The sequence below is a fragment of the Corylus avellana genome, chromosome ca5 (assembly GCF_901000735.1).
Source record: "Corylus avellana chromosome ca5, CavTom2PMs-1.0".
Taxonomy (NCBI): Eukaryota; Viridiplantae; Streptophyta; class Magnoliopsida; order Fagales; family Betulaceae; genus Corylus; species Corylus avellana.
The window spans coordinates 10,477,003-10,492,831 of NC_081545.1; the positions used below are offsets into that span (position 1 = coordinate 10,477,003).

Genomic DNA, 15,829 nt, shown 5'->3' on the forward strand with positions numbered 1-15,829 from the left:
GACATGCCCAATCAGACAAAGATGTATGCACGGAGGGAGGGGAGGACCGGCTGGGCCATAGTCCTCCCCTACTTCCTCAAAAAAGATATTACCGATTATTCAAATTGCTATAGCTAGCTTCCAAAAAGTCTTTATAACTAATACGCGTTTGCAATGACGTTGCTTACACACAGAGACGGAGGGAGGGGGGACTGGCTGGGGCCATGGTCCCCCCCCCCCCTCCCTTCCTCAAAAAAGATATTTTAAGGGGTGAATAAAATAAAATAAAATAAAATTATACTAGTCCCCCCCTCAAAATAAATTGATAAGTCCCGATCCCCCCAACTCTCCTCCACCAGTTGATCCTAGGGTTTTCTTCTTACTTCTTAGGTTAATCCTAGGGTTTTCTTTTGGTTAATTTTTCTATTGTTTGGCTTGAAAATTTTGTTAAGAATCTGAAAAGTTGATTTTTTTTTTTTTTTTTTTTCTTCATAGATTGGCTGTTGGCTTGGAAACTTGGAAATTCTTGTTGCTACTTGGAAATTTGTGTGTTTTTTGTTGTTGTTATTTTCTTTATGTATGTATGTAAATCTTGGATCTTTTCTTTGTGAGGATTTATGGTTCTTGATTTGGTATGGCCGTATAAAATTTTTTGATGGGTTTTTACAACTAATGCCATTGAGAAATCTCTAGTTTCTCTTTGAGTTTTTGTTCCACCCATTGAATTTCAAATTTGAAATCATAATGATTAAAATAAAATAAAATTATACTAGTCCCCCCCTCAAAATAAATTGATAGGTCCCGATCCCCCCAACTCTCCTCCACCAGTTGATCCTAGGGTTTTCTTCTTACCTCTTAGGTTAATCCTAGGGTTTTCTTTTGGTTAATTTTTCTATTGTTTGGCTTGAAAATTTTGTTAAGAATCTAAAAAGTTGATTTTTTTTTTTTTTTTTTTCTTCATAGATTGGCTGTTGGCTTGGAAACTTGGAAATTCCTGTTGCTACTTGGAAATTTGTGTGTTTTTTGTTGTTGTTATTTTCTTTATGTATGTATGTAAATCTTGGATCTTTTCTTTGTGAGGATTTATGGTTCTTGATTTGGTATGGCCGTATAAAATTTTTTGATGGGTTTTTACAACTAATGCCATTGAGAAATCTCTAGTTTCTCTTTGAGTTTTTGTTCCACCCATTGAATTTCAAATTTGAAATCATAATGATTAAAATAAAATAAAAGTATACTAGTCCCCCCCTCAAAATAAATTGATAGGTCCCGATCCCCCCAACTCTCCTCCACCAGTTGATCCTAGGGTTTTCTTCTTACTTCTTAGGTTAATCCTAGGGTTTTCTTTTAGTTAATTTTTCTATTGTTTGGCTTGAAAATTTTGTTAAGAATCTGAAAAGTTGATTTTTTTTTTTTTTTTTTTCTTCATAGATTGGCTGTTGGCTTGGAAACTTGGAAATTCTTGTTGCTACTTGGTTTTGTGTGTTTTTTGTTGTTGTTATTTTCTTTATGTATGTATGTAAATCTTGGATCTTTTCTTTGTGAGGATTTATGGTTCTTGATTTGGTATGGCCGTATAAAATTTTTTGATGGGTTTTTACAACTAATGCCATTGAAAAATCTTTAGTTTCTCTTTGAGTTTTTGTTCCACCCATTGAATTTCAAATTTGAAATCATAATGATTTAGAGAATTTTTGAATTTGGGGGAATTTTAGTAAGAAGCTAAATTCCTAAAATTAACTTGGGTCTTTTGTGTGTAGTGGATTTCTATGCATGATTTAAGATCAGATTAATGGGTTTAAAGCTTTAATTTTACTATTGTTTATAGTATGGACATAAACCCTAATTTGTATAGTATGAATTAAATTAGGGCTTTTGGTATGTGAACACTATGATTGCTAATTGGATGTGTCAATTACATTTAAATCGTTAATTAACCCTAGACTTTCATGAGTTCAATGGAAATTGATGCCCATGGGGTTTAGTTTCTAATATATCATATTATAATCATATTGACTATTGTATGTGAATATGAGTATTATAAATTTGGGGTAAGTTGCTAGATCAATGGAATAGGAAGAGAATAATAATTATAGGGTTAAAGTGTAATGTTTAACTTAGAGTCTATGTGATGATTATGTTATTCATGTAAGTTTGTTCATTGTTAACTTACACATATTTTTTCTTTATTTTCTAAAGACTCAGATCATGTAAATTTATTTGTAAATGATGAGAAAGTCAAATACAATACTTGACTATTTCAAAAGAAAAAATGTACAAAGTTTATTGGAGTTTGATCCTGGATTATGTGTCATTTATGAGAATATCATGTTAATCAACGAGATGCAAAATAACTCAACATAGGTCACACTTTTTGAGGTTAGTACTCTAAGCTCAATTCTTAATCTAAGTAGTCTTGTAATTTAGATATTATGGTTATTAAATATTGAGAATATTGTTTGTTAGAATTTAAACATTTAATTGGAAAGTATGATACAATTCTAAGTTCAATTCCTCATTGTATTTAAGTACCAGTGATTAGAAAAAGAAGAAAAAAAAAATAGAAAAAAGTACTAGTTCATTACACGCTGCAAAAAAAAAAAAAAAATTCTTTGATCCCCTCCCATAAAACTTCCCGACTCCGTCCCTTCGTACAAAGAGAATAAAAATCCCCGAGTAATGGGATTACCATGATTAAAAAAACAAGAGAATAAAAATCCCCGAGTAATGGGATTACCATGATTAAAAAAACAAGAGAATAGAGATCTCATGAATTATGAGATTACAATTACTACAAATATTTTACATATGAGAATTGCCTTGTGTAGTTGGTTCTCGTTGTCCCGAGTATGACGTAATTGTTGTTTTCTTGTAGATGTGATCAAATATGAGCTGGATTATGATTCTATGTATGGGGAAGAATCTATTAGCATTTATGGGAGGTGTATAATCATCTAGACTAACACCCACCGCAAGTTAATGGAAGGAGAACATAGCAAGAGCTTGTCTCTTAACTCAATAAAGCGAGTAGTGGTGAGATTTTTGGTAAAGATGTCTACAACTTGATCATCTGCAGGTGAAATAAATTTGATTGAAATGTCACCATTGACAGTCTTCTCTCTAATAAAATGATAATCAACCTCAATATATTTTGTCCTGACATGAAAAACGGATTGAAACCAAAGCACCCGCATTATATATCACATCATAAGACTGGAGGAGAATGAGACGTGGAATTAACACCCCAACGCTCACAACCAATAATTATGCATCTGTTGTGCACAAACACACGATCACAATTACGGCTAAATAAAGTGAGAACAATCACACACAAGAAAACACCAAGATTTAAGTGGTTCCCTCAATGTGAGGTACGTCCACTGGCAGAGGCGATCACAAAGAAATTCACTATAAAAGATGGAGTACAAAAATATAGTAGAAAAAAAAAAAATCACTCAGACACAAAACCCCAATACACCCAAATCTCACTATCACACAATAGAAATTATTCTCAAAAAATGAGAAAAAAAAAAACAAAAGATAGAAATACTAACTCTTCTTCTTTTGCTAGGATACGATGGCAGTTGGTCTCTTCTATATTTTTCTCACTCTGCAGCACTCTCTCTTTTTCTCGTTTGTTTTGGCTCCTCCAAAACCAAGAAGAAAACAGTATGATGCTCTTTATCTTCACTTTCTCTCTTATTTCAATTCTATGAAACCAAGAAGAAAAAAAAGAGGTGCGGCGCACGAGACCACAACTTTAGAAGGTGTGCGGCTCTGCCTATATTCTTTCTCAATATTTCGCACACCCTAGCAAATAGCAAAAGTCTCACTTTTATATTGTGAGTAGTCGGTGCTTTCTCCTTATTCAAGTTGGACAAGGAGACCAAAACCTAATAGAATAATAAAGACAGCTGGGCCCACACAAAACTTGATGAGGTGAAAAGTCACCTGCGTCAACAATCTCCACCTTGACTCGAAACCCATCATGTCACAACAATACGAATCTCCTTCTGATGCCTCCGCCCAAGCCCCTAAGGGCTATCACATTCCACAAGTGACACTCAAGTCCAAGCACCTCTTGAACTTGAGCATAGGACCTGGTTTAGATAGACTACCATGCTTCTCTGCCAGTCCTCTTGGCCACACAACTTTCTCTGTTGGCTTTTTCTTTCTGTAGACCCATCTGCACCCTTTAGCCTTCTTTGCCTTGAGCAATTCTGTCGATTCCCAAGCTTTACCTTTCTGTAGTAACTCCACCTCTGTCAGCATGCCATTCTGAACAGACGATGAGACTCCACTACCAGCTGTCAGAGCAAAGGAAACCATGTCCTCAAATCCATACCTCTCCGGTGCTTTTCGATCACGTTTCTCTCTACCTCTTGCTAAAGAATAAGGCTCTTCTCGGTGCTCTGAATCTCTTGACGATTCTTCGTCATCACATATGTCCTTGAGTGAACACTGTTTATCAAGCTCCACCTCCATGACCTGTTTCCCTTTCTGACTCTCAGTCGATGCTTCACTCTCACTCTTTCTTAACATATAGGCCTCATCAAATACCATGTCTCTGCTAACAATCTTCTTCTTTGAGACTGGATCCCAGAGCCTATAGCCTTTAACACCAGATTCCAAACCAAGACAAATACATTTTCTTGACTTTGAATCTAATTTCAATCGTTCTCCACTCTGCACATGAACGCATGTCGGACAACCAAATATTCTCAACATAGATTAATCAACCGGTTTACCTGACCATACTTCCTCTGGAATCTTGAAGTCAATCCCAGCGGCTGGAGATCGGTTGGTGACGAAGCATTCATAATTAACTGCCTCAGCCCAAAAACTCTTTGGCAATCATGCACTTAACCGCATACATCTCGCCTTTCCAACAATGTTCTGTTCATCCTTTCGGCAACTCCGTTTTGCTGTGGAGTCCCTCTCACTGTGAAGTGACGAGTAATGCCTTCTGTTTTGCAGAATTCCAAGAATGCAGTGTCTTTGTATTCTAACCCATTGTCAGATCTCAGATACTTTACTCTTCTTCCAGTCTGATTTTCCACCTGCGCCTTCCACTGCTTGAAGATAGTGAACACCTCTGACTTGTGCTTCATAAGATATACCCAGACCTTTCTTGAGAAATCATCAATAAAACTGACAAAATAATGTGTACCTCCGTTTGATGGCACCGCCACTGGTCCCCAAACATCTGAGTGAACATAGTCGAGAACACCTTTGCTTGTATGAGAAGCCATTTAAAGCTGACTCTTCGTTGCTTCCCATATAGACAATACTTGCAGAAACCCAATTTACATGACTTCACACCTTTTAACAAATTCCTCTTGTGAAGCTCAAACATACTACGCTCGCCTAAATGACCAAGCCGCATATGCCACAAAACTGTGTTATCATCATTTGGTTCTGCCGAGGTGGACACTGCAGCTCCACCTGTAACTGTGTCCCTGAGTAACTTATACAAATTGCCAATTTTCTTGCCTTTCATTATCACCATAGCACCTTTAGTTATTTTCATAACTCGATCTTTGGCTGAATAACCAAAGCCCAAAGAATCTAATGTGCCTAATGAGATCAAATCTTTCTTAAGGTCGGGAACATATCTAACATTAGTGAGTATCCTAACAATCCCATCAAACATTCTGACTTTTATGGTACCTAGTCCAATGGCCTTACACCTAGCATCATTTCCCATTAGCACTGTACCCGCATTACAGGATTTAAATGTGTCGAACCACTACTTATTCGGACACATATGATATGAACAAGTAGAATCCAAAACCCAAGAGTCTATGAGAGAATTTTTACCTGAGGAAACTAAAAGAACATCTGCGCTAACTTCGCTGTCATCAGACTCACCATCGACCACACTGACTGAATCTCCAGAACCTTGTCTCTTCTTATCTTCAAGATCTTGTTTCATCAGCCTGCAAAATTTTCTGTAGTGCCCTTTCTTATGACAATAATAGCACTCCACATCTTTTGCATCTGATCGAGATCCTCCACTTTGTGCCGATCGTGACATAGACTGATACTGCTTACCTCTGCCATTCTTCCCCTTAAACTTATCTCTTCCACGCTTTGGCTCAAACCGTGCCACAAGCCCATCAGCCTGATCATTGACAGGTTTTCTTCGCGTCTCATGTGACAAGAGAGATCATGTTACCTCTTCAAACGCCAGAGTCTCTTTCCCATATAACAATGTTGTAACCAGGTGATCATAAGAAGGGGGAAGGGATGCTAACAGAAGTATCGCTTTATCTTCTTCTCCAATCTTCACTGCAAAATTCAACAATTGTGTATTCAACATGTTGAACTTGTTGAGATGCTCCAGCAGATCTGTATTTTCCTCCATCTGTAAACCATATAGATGCTTCTTCACGTACAGCTTATTTGTCAAATTCTTCGCCATATACAAACTCTTCAATTTCCGCCAAATTGATTTTGCATTTTCTTCATCAATCACATTGTGAATGACTTCATCTGACAAATTAAGACGGATCGCACTGGCAGCCTTCGCATCCATCTCTTCCCAAACATCATTCTCCATCTTTTCGGGTTTCTTCACCTTTCCCAATAATGCCTTGTGAACTCCTTGCTGAATCATCAAATCCTTCATCCTTCTCTGCCAAAGAGAGAAATTATTCTTCTCATTAAGCTTCTCCACTTCAAACTTAGTACTCGCCATATTTGCCGTCAATTTGATTTTTCGAACCAAAGCTCTGATACCACTTCTTGTGCACAAACACACGATCACAATTACAGCTAAATAAAGTAAGAACAATCACACACAAGAAAACACCAAGATTTAAGTGGTTCCCTCAATGTGAGGTATGTCCACTAGCGGAGGCAATCACGAAGAAATTCACTATAAAAGATGGAGTACAAAAATATAGTAGAGAAAAAAAATCACTCAGATCCAAAACCCCAATACACCCAAATCTCACTATCACACAATAGAGATTATTCTCAAAAAATGAGAAAACAAAAGACAAGAATACTAACTCTTCTTCTTTTGCTAGGATACGATGGCAGTTGGTCTCTTCTATATTTTTCTCTCACTCTGCAGCACTCTCTCTTTTTCTCTCTTGTTTTGGCTCCTCCAAAACCAAGAAGAAAATAATATGATGCTCTTTATCTTCACTTTCTCTCTTATTTCAATTCTATGAAACCAAGAAGAAATAAAAGAGGTGCGGCGCACGAGACCACAACTTTAGAAGGTGTGCGGCTCTGCCTATATTCTTTCTCAATATTTCGCACACCCTAGCAAATAGCAAAAGTCTCACTTTTATATTGTGAGTAGTCGGTGCTTTCTCCTTATTCAAGTTGGACAAGGAGACCAAAACCTAATAGAATAATAAAGACAGTTGGGCCCACACAAAACTTGATGAGGTGAAATGTCACCTACGTCAACAGCATCAATTACTAAGCAAATAAAAACAACTATGAAAGCATAAAACAACCACACATCAACACACCAAATTTTTTATGATGAAGTAGAAACCCTTTAAATAACACATCAAAGATAAAACTACTGGGAATATATCTCAAAGATACAGTGAAAAAACCAAAGAGCAAACATCATGAATGCATAGCAAAAGACCATGCAAGACAAAAAAACAATTGCACAGGCATAGGAGTCATACCTGAAATCGGTTAGGCTTAGTGATGGGGCTAATTTGATTCCTCTTGCTCCAAACTCAATTCACATGAGTAGCTTAGAATTTTGAGACCTCTAAACCTTCTCCTCAATTCTGATTATGAGACGCCCAAAATTAACACCCCAAAATTAAATAATTAAAATACTTAACTTTGAGTGTTACTTGTACTGCCTGCAAACTAATTAACTTGTAATTAGTTGAATTCATTACACAAACACTAATTATCAGAGTATACTTAAGCGAAAAAGGGAAAAGAATGATATGGAATAAACTAAAATATCTTTAAATACCATTAATTATCATTGATATTGACTCAAAGCTTCCAAATAATTATTACTACAGAAAAATGACTTCTATCTATCCATCCGAACTTGACAATGTGTTTGGCATCTTCATCCCATCGAAACACTCACGCCACAGACTAACAACTTGCTAATCTTCAAAATGCTAAGATGTTTCAAATTTTAAAAAGTAACAACTCCATAAGTCCACAACTTAATAAGTAAATTATCACAGAACTTACTATACAATGAGCCTTTGGTAGCCATTTGAAATACTCATCGTGAGTTACCAAAATGTCATGGGTTTTTGCAATATTAATGTGTTGCCTCCATTATTACACAAATAAAAAAATTCCTTTGTTTTTAAAGTAGAGTAAGCATAATTCTGGTAACAATTCTCCTTGTATTTTAATGCATGAAATCATGCATCGATAAATTATTTTTTTGATAAGTAATAATCAAGTTTTATTAAAATGAACAATAAGTTCAAACTGAAACTAAACTGAATAATGAAGTTAAGCTAATTATTTTACACATGCAGCCAACTCTAACCAACTTTGAGTTGTCTGATACTCTCTCTCTCTCTCTCTCTCTCTCTCTCCCCGTAGCTTTGAGAATCGTTGTCTCTATCTATGGACATATATTTTTCTTGTTTCAGGCTAACATGTCAACCTCTCATTGGTGGGCACAAAAGTCTTGGTTTGTACCAATACCACATAGAAGTTACTGGTCTCATATACATTACAATCATAATCAATCAAAAAGTGGTAGGGTAGAGATCAAAGATACCACAAAAAATTAAGAAGAGAAAAAAGGACTAATAACCATTTGTTGCGAGCCTGCGGCAAGTCAATTTTTCCTCATTACTTCCAACGAAAAAGACTCAAAAACAACCAACATATGTATAGAGATTGATTTTGAGATTGCGTTTCGTCGTACGTTTTCCGTAAAATCTATCTCTCTCACGTTCAAACTCTTCCTCATCTATTCATGTTAGCATCATCAACGGTGCATTGTTTAATTTGTTTTACTAATTAATGCGTTTTAGAATTGTTTTAATGTGACATAAAAATTGATTTTATATTTTTAGAAGTGTTTTGTGTTTGAATTATTTGTTAATATTTCATCTCTATACACATGGAATCAATATGGTCATTCAATTTCTCAACTATGTTCCTGAAAGAGTTTGTAATGAAATGAAGAATTCTTTCTGTGCATTAAGTTATTAACATGCCCGATCGAACGAAGATATATGCATGTACAAAGAGAATAGAGATCCCTGGTCATGGGATTATCATAATTAAAAATACAAGAGAATAGAAATCTCATGAATTATGAGATTACAGTGACTACAAATATTTTACGTATGAGAATTGCCTTGTGTAGTTGGTTCCCGTCGTCCCGATTATGACTGAATTTCTTTTTCTTGTAGATGTGATCAAATATGAGCTGGATTATGATTCTATGTATGGTGAAGAATCTATAGCATTTATGAGAGGTGTATAATCATCAACACTAACACCCACCACAAGTTAATGGAGGGAGAACATAGTAGGAGCTTGTCTCTTAACTTAATAAAGCGAGTAGTGGTGAGACTTTTGGTAAAAATGTTTACCACCGCAAATGATCAAGTGGTATACATCTTTACCAAAAGTCTCACCACTACTCGCTTTATTGAGTTAAGAGACAAGCTCCTACTATCACAATTGACAGCCTTCTCTCTAATAAAATGATAATCAACCTCTATATATTTTGTCCTTGCATGCATGAAAAACGGATTGGAAGTCAAAGCCAAAGCACCCACATTATCTATCACATCATAAGACTAGAGGAGAATGAGACGTGGAATGAACACCCCAACACTCACAACCAATAATTCTACAGCAATTATTTAAACAAATAAAAACAACTATGAAAGCATAAAACAAGCACACATCATCACAGCATTGTCGATAAAGTGCAAACACTTTGAATAACACATCAAAAGTAAAAATGTTGGGAATATATCTCAAAGATACAACAAAAAAAACCAAAGATCAAACATCATGAATGCATAGTTAAAGATCATGCAAGACAAACAAAAGAAATTACACAGGCATAGGACTCATACTACCTGAAATCGGTTAGGCTTAGTGATCGGGTTGATTTGATTCCTCTTGCTCCAAACTCAATCCACATGTCAAGCTTAGAGTTTTCAGACCTATAAACCTTCTCCTCAATTCTGATTATGAGACCAAGAGTGTGGGCTCTAAAGTAACACACCCAAAATTAAATAATTCAAATACTTAAGTCTCAGTGCTACTCACAGTGCCTCCACACTAATTAACTTTGAGTGTTATAGGTTTTACCTTGAGAAAAATGGTTGAAATAGACAGTTTTTTTCATTTGGGACTGACAAAAGTCACTAGTTTTTGAGCTCTTCTCTCCTCTCTTCTTCATCCTAACACCCTTAGAGACTGAGAAATCGGGCAAATGGTTTCTCCTATGGTGCTTAGGGCTAAAAACGAGTTAATGGTCGATTTTTATGGTTTTTAAACGTCAAAATCGAGTTTCTAGTGCATAAGGATCTATCCTTAAAAATATTTGATTGATCCTTAGGGTTTCTACAACCCTGGGATCGATCTAGGAAACATCCTCCCAATCTAGGGATCAATCCTATAATCAATCCTTAAATTTTAGGGATCAATCCTTCCTCTGAGATTTTATTTTATTTCAAAAAGCACAATAACATTATGGAGAAATATAATTAATACACTTTGTTTAAAAATCCATGTGTATTTTTAAAACATTTTATATTTTAAAAACAGATTTCATTTCTTTTTTTTTTTTTTGTACCAAACTTTGCATTAGAAACACGAGAGCATACAACCCTCAAGGGGGAAAGAAAACAGAAGGTGGTGCAGCACCACTACAGATAATGGGAGGGAGAGGAGAAAAAGGAAAAATGGGAATGCAGCCAGAGTGAACTCTAGCCGCGGCCCAATAAGCCACATGATGGGCGTAGAAGTTTGCACTTCTGTTAATCTTCTTTGCTTCCCAATTAGGGGAAGGAAGAAGAAGAGCTAAGGTATCTTTTATGGCCTTTTCTCTGTGCCAATCTTGTATGATCAATGGATGTTGAAGAGCTGTGATGACAATGAGGGAGTCTCCTTCGATGGTGAAGTTGCTGAGGTTCAAAGACACTGCTAGAGAGGCTGCCAACAGAGCTGCTTGAGCTTCCCCACTGTTAGGAGAGCAAGAAGGGCTGATCATGGAGATAGCTTTGATGATTTTTCCTTTATGGTCTCTGCATACGGCTGTTTGAGCAGAGAAATTCTCTCCAATGGCTGTATCAAAGTTGATCTTATGATAACCTTCCTGGGTAGGGGACCAGACTTCTATTCCTCTAGGAGAAACAGAATTCCAAGCTGCAGCATGAGATAAAGTGGTCTTTTTGATGGAAGAAGCTAGCTTGGCAATATCTGGAGTGACACCTTCATGAAGAGCTTTGTTCCTGCTAAACCATAACAGATCACAAAAAACAGCAGCATATATTTGAAAAAGATGAGCCTCAACTTTAGGAATGCCAAACGTAATATGGGGATTGAAGATACCCTTAATCCAACTAGGGAGGCTCATTGAGGACCATGCCAAGGAGTCCACTGGCCAGAAGGAATTTCTCCAGGCTATACGAGCAAAGCAGCATCTGAAGAATAAATGGGGAAGGGAATCTTCTTCAGACTTGCACAGTGGGCAAAGGGACTCTGAAGGAGAGATTGGAAAAATGGACTTAAGTCTAGCTTTAGAAGGGATTATATCCCAGACAATTTTCCACAGGAAAGTTTTGAGCCTGGCATTCAGCTTTAGGTTCCACAACAGGTTCCAGGAGAAAGCACTAAGAGGGGAGGATTGAGAGGAAACTCTAGGGCTGCTGATCATTTTGTAAGCTGACTTTGTGGAGAAATTCCCAGATGGGGAGAGAGGCCAGAAAAAATCAGCACAAGGGGAAGGATTGATAGAGATTTTAAGGATTTCCTTAACACTATGTGAGTCAAAAGTAGAGAGAAGGCGGGGGGTATTCCAGGTAGCATTAGGATTGATAAGGTCCGAGATAAGATGGGGTGAGGAAGAGAAAGAAGCTGGAGAGATAGGCGAGGGGCAGAAGGAGGGGATAGTTGGGATCTATGGGGAATGCCAAATAGAAAAACTGGACAGAGAGTGAACTCTATGGCAGGCTCCTTTGGAAATGATAGGTTGAGAAGAGAGGATGCCTTGCCATAGCCAAGAGGGGGAAGAATGGGGAGGGGGGGAGAGAAAAGAACCAGTTGGAAAATACTTACCTTGAGCTGCTACACCCACATGGAGTCTGAGTTGCTATGGAGCTTCCAATCTAGCTTAGCAATGAGAGCAAGATTAACTTCTCATTTTCCTGATCCCCAATCCTCCAGCATCTCTCGGCATGCAGAGAGAGTCCCATGATTTAAGAGAGAGATTTCTGGCTTTAGATGGAGGGAAACCCCACCAGAAATTCTTGAACATTTGATCTAGCTTCTTGCTAATGCAGCTGACAGGAGCTGGACGGCGTTGACAAAGATCTTGAGGACGATGATGACAACGAAGATGAGGAAGATGGTTTTCTAGTTTTTTTCTGGTTTCTGGTTTTTGAGTTTACCACGTGCACAGTTAACATTGGGACTTAACGCTTCTCTTCTTTTGTAAATGACGTGTTCATTTTGGGACCTTAGATTGCTTTAAACAAATCTCAACCGTGAATTGGATACTCTCATTGCATTGGACTGGAGAGGATTTCATTCCGCTAGAGAGATGGTTAGGCATCCCAACATTTATTTGGGCAGCGGATCCCATACATGCTCTCTCATATTAGTTGTTGTTAAAACTAGCAATTTAGGAAACTAATTGCCGTTGATGGTGTTTGGAAAAGTGATTAATTAAAGTAGAAAATGTAAGTTTGTATTAACCATTTTAAATTGAAAAATAAATAAACCATTGTGAGTGATATTACAAGGTTTAATATTTCATTGAAGCAAGAAACTAAGGGTCAGCAGCTCATCAATAATTTTTGTACTCACTGCCTAAATGGAAAGCAAGAAACTAAGGATCAGCAGATCATCTCACGGATTAAGATGTCCGACGTTTTATATATAGGTCTGATTTATTCCGATAAGTAATTGGACGGTCTAAACTTTATTTGTAAAGATGTGTGCTATATAGACTCTTCTGCAAGAATTTAGGCATCAAATTGTTTGAAATCGTTATTCCTAATATGAATGGTCTCATATACCACCATGAGGTGACCTTTCATGGGTGTCAAATTTCTAATGCACGTGTTATTTGTTATTATTGGTGCACAAGAACCAACAGTCAAGAACGGGGCTAGAAGCTATTATAAGAGCATCTCCAAAAGAGTAGCCAAATGGTTCAAAATAGTTCATTTTTGGTCTCCAACAGAATAATCAATTTGTAGATTTTTCATCTAGTATGAACAGTGAATAGGCTAATTAGCTTATTTACTGTTCACACACTAGAGGATAAAAAATTGAGGGAAAATAAAATCTCACTCTCTCTCCCCGTCTCTCTCTTTCCCTTCTCGCCTGTCTCCTCCCTCTCTCCCAGCTCTCTCCCTCTTCCTCAACAAAGTAATCAACGACAAGGCTTGACCCATTTTCTCTCCTCTTTGTGTTCACAGTACCGCTGTCGGTGACGAGGGTGGGGCTGAGATAAATGGGTCTTTTGTTGATTTGGGCTTAATTTCCTATAGAGATGAATGGGTATTTTGTTTGAATGATTTTCGGTGATTGGGGTTGATTTTTGGAGGAACAATGGAGAAAAATCAGTCTTTGGGTGCCTTCGATTCTTTGCTGATAGAGGAGAAAGCGGAGAGAGAGAAGTGGTGAGCAAGAGTGAGAGAGAGAAGTGGAAAAATAATAATAATAAAAAAAGGTAAAAATTAATATTTTAAAGAAAATAGACATTGAAATAGATAATCTGTTGGAGTTTGAATTGAAAAAGTAGTAGGTAAAATAGATAAAGGTGTATTTTTGAGTGGCTAAAATAGCCACTCTTGCTGGAGATGCTCTAAGAAGGGGCCAAAGATTTTTTTTTTCTAGGGGCTAGTAAGCTGAAAAAAAAAATTTTACCTTAAATTTTTTGTTTCTTAGGAATTGAGAGAGATGGCTTAGAACGGTCCCTCCTCCTTGCCAACAGCCTATTCGCTTGTTAAAGTATTGATTACTTAATTAAATTTACTTTTTCATATCAGCTTAAACTTTTAAAATAAGTGGTAATTTAACACTGGTGACTTGAAAAAAAGTGTTAGTAATTTTTCATACATGCCAAAAGCTAAAAAATATTTTCAGCTAAAAAATGATTTTCCTAAAAACATTTTCGACAAATAAAAAAATTTACATCGGAAATTTAATATCAAATCCTTTATATATATATATATATATATATATATATATATATATAATCATAATCAATCAAAAAGCCGTAGGAAAAACATATTCAGTTAAAGAAAATTATATCATTTTCAGTGAAAAGGACTTAATAAGTTATAACCATTGCTGCGGGCCTAGGCCTGCTGCAAGTCAATTTGTTCCCATTACTTCCAACGAAAAAGACTTAAAACAACCAACAGAATTGCAGAATTACAACAACAACAAAAAAAAAAAAAAAAAAAAAAAAAAAAAACCAGTAAATAAAAATTATTTTTATATTTTTAGAAGTGCTTTGTGTTTGAGTTGTGTGTTAATATAATTAGTAAAACTACTATCAGCATAAGTATAAATCATAGCAATATCATGGACATCAATGAAAGAAGAAACTAACGTCGAATTAGAATGAGAGTCGAACCATAAAGAACATTTATAATTCAACTTGTTTACATCATTCTCCTTCAATTTTTCCAATATATTGGTATGGTCATTCAATTTCTCAACTAATTTCCCGGAAGAGTTTGTAATGAAATGAAGAATTTTTTCTGTATATTGGCATGTCCAATCGGACAAAGATGCATGCACGTACAAAGAGAATAAAAATCCCCGAGTAATGGGATTACGATGATTAAAAAAAACAAGAGAATAGAGATCTCATGAATTATGAGATTACAATTACTACAAATATTTTACATATGAGAACTGCCTTGTGTAGTTGGTTCTCGTTGTCCCGATTATGACTTAATTGTTGTTTTCTTGTAGATGTGATCAAATATGAGCTGGATTATGATTCTATGTATGGTGAAGAATCTATTAGCATTTATGGGAGGTGTATAATCATCCACACTAACACCCACCGCAAGTTAATGGAAGGAGAGCATAGCAAGAGCTTGTCTCTTAACTCAATAAAGAAAGTAGTGGTGAGACTTTAGGTAAAGATGTCTACAACTTTATCATCTGCAGGTGAAATAAATTTGATTGAAATGTCACCATTGACAATCTTCTCTCTAATAAAATGATAATCAACATCTATATATTTTATTTGATTGAAATGTCACCATTGACAATCTTCTCTGTAATAAAATGATAATCAACCTCTATATATTTTGTCCTGGCATGAAAAACGGATTGAAAGCCGAAGCCAAAGTGTCAATTAAACTGAATACCTCTCAATGTGAAGGTTGCTCATATTATATAGGAATTGTATAGCTAATTACATGTTGTATCTCAACGATTACAACAATCTAGGAGAACAAATTAGATAACTAAAATCCACCTATTAATTACAAGATACTATAGCTATAATACAAAAACATGTCATAACTAGAAAAACTAATTATGGCTAAATATATATGATATATATGCCTTATCTGACTGACATCCCCCCTTGTGGGCAAATTGATGTTGGTCGATCAAAAAGCATCAATTTGCCCACAAGGAACTGTTGACGTTGTTGTGTCAT

At 36.2% G+C, this 15,829-nt stretch overlaps 1 long non-coding RNA gene across 1 annotated transcript; it reads right to left on the reverse strand.

The window, feature by feature from the left end:
* Positions 1-2,577: 2,577 nt before the first annotated feature.
* Positions 2,578-10,619, reverse strand: LOC132182360 (uncharacterized). Its single transcript, XR_009440300.1, has 3 exons — positions 10,047-10,619; positions 7,638-7,830; positions 2,578-3,049 (listed from the first exon to the last, which is right to left on the reverse strand). It is a non-coding gene; the product is annotated as an uncharacterized LOC132182360 (long non-coding RNA).
* Between the last annotated feature and the right edge of the window lie 5,210 nt (positions 10,620-15,829).